The sequence below is a fragment of the Hipposideros armiger genome, unplaced genomic scaffold (genome assembly GCF_001890085.2).
Source record: "Hipposideros armiger isolate ML-2016 unplaced genomic scaffold, ASM189008v1 scaffold_1878, whole genome shotgun sequence".
Lineage (NCBI taxonomy): Eukaryota > Metazoa > Chordata > Mammalia > Chiroptera > Hipposideridae > Hipposideros > Hipposideros armiger.
In genome coordinates, this window is record NW_017733228.1 from 63,747 (window position 1) to 65,542 (window position 1,796).

Consider the following 1,796-nt stretch of genomic DNA (forward strand, 5'->3'; position numbering starts at 1 on the left):
CCCCTCACAAATAAGAGAGGCATCATATAATAATAAAAGGAGTGATTCATTAAGGAGATATAATAATCATAGCCTTCCATGCTCTTAATATCAAAGCTTCAAATAAAGAAGTTTAATGAATCAGAGAGGAAATGGATAAATCCACAGTCATAGTGGGAAGATTTAAAATATTTCTCTAAGAAACAAAGATAATAACAGCAAAAAACTGTAGGGATATAGATTTGAACAACACCATTACAAGGCTGTATCTAATAAATACATACAGAACTCAGTAGACAACAGATGGAGCATATACATTCTTTAAAAACACATGGGACAAGCTCTAGCCACAGCAATCAGACAAGAAAAAGAAATAAAAGGCATCCAAATTAGAAAGGAGGAAGTAAAATTGTCATTATCTGCAGATGACATGATACTATATATAGAGAGAACCCCAAAGACTCCACCAAAAAACTATTAGAACTGATAAGTAAATTTAGTAAAGTAGCAGGATACAAAATTAACATTCAGAATTTAGTTGCATTTGTATACACCAATAATAAGCTATCAGGAGAANTTTAAATAGTTTCTTCTTTATTACCCAGTTGTGGTCCAAGCTGCCAAGAATCCTGATTCCAGATTCCTTAAATTTATACATAAACTATCCCACTTACCACCCCATTCTTTGTAATACTCATTAAAAATATTAAAAAAGGGAAAAAATACAAAAGTCTACATATGCCCAATAAATTATTACCAAGAATTAATCAGAATCAGAATAGAGGAGGAGTTTCTATGAAAACAACGGAAACATAATAAAAGAAATTGCCACCTTTAGACCTAGGAAGAAGGACCCTGTCTGTGACCTTGACCATAGGGCTGAGTCTGCAGGGCCAAAGAGACATGCACAAAATTTATTAGGTGCTGTTTTCATTAGGTGACTATATTTTGTGTGTGTCACCAACAAAGCTTTTGAATATTGTGCTCAACCTCATGTTTCTCATGAGACTTATAATTATTACACAATTTTGCACAGTGTAGAGACCTTTAAGAATGCATATGTTGCATTATGGTAGAACCGACTGTATTTCAAAATCTTTTATTTTGAGGAATAAAAAGTTGGTTTGCTAAAGACTTTAAATATGCATGGCAAAGTTTATAGCCAAACGTCAACAGAATAGAATGAAAAAACATTGCTAAATGATGCTTACAAGTGACTTACTTTAAAGAAAATTGCTGGGGGCAGGGCAGAGCAGGGGGAGGGAGACATTTGGAGGAGGGGCAGCTGGTGAGCTCAGTTGAAAAAAACAAATCTATCAAAATCATTTTGAGTATCAATTTGTACATGTAGTTTTTTGTTGTTGTTTTTAATCGGGGGATTGGGGGAGGGAAACAGTGTTGGGGAGTTTGGGATGGGGACAAGCCAATTTGTTGTTCTTCAATCTTAGTTGTGGAGGGTCCCAGTCACCACCTGGCTGCCTGTCGGCAGCTCATGGCCTCTAAGCTCAAAGTGCTTTGTTATAATAACAGTCTTAGTTGTGGATGGGCGTAGCCACCATCCCATGCAGGAGTCGAACCAGCAGCCTTGTTGTTAAGAGCACATGGTTTATTCACTGAGCCATCCAGGTGGCAGCTCAGCTCAAGGTGCTGAGTTTAGTCTTAGTTGCGGGTGGGCATAACCCACCATCAAATAGGCAGTCTTGTTGTTAGGAGCACGTGCTCTCACCAGCTGAGCCATCCTGCCACCTCTTGGTAGCTCAGTGGCAGCTTAGCTCAGGTGCAGCGTCACTGGTCCATGTGGGAATCGAACCAGCAGC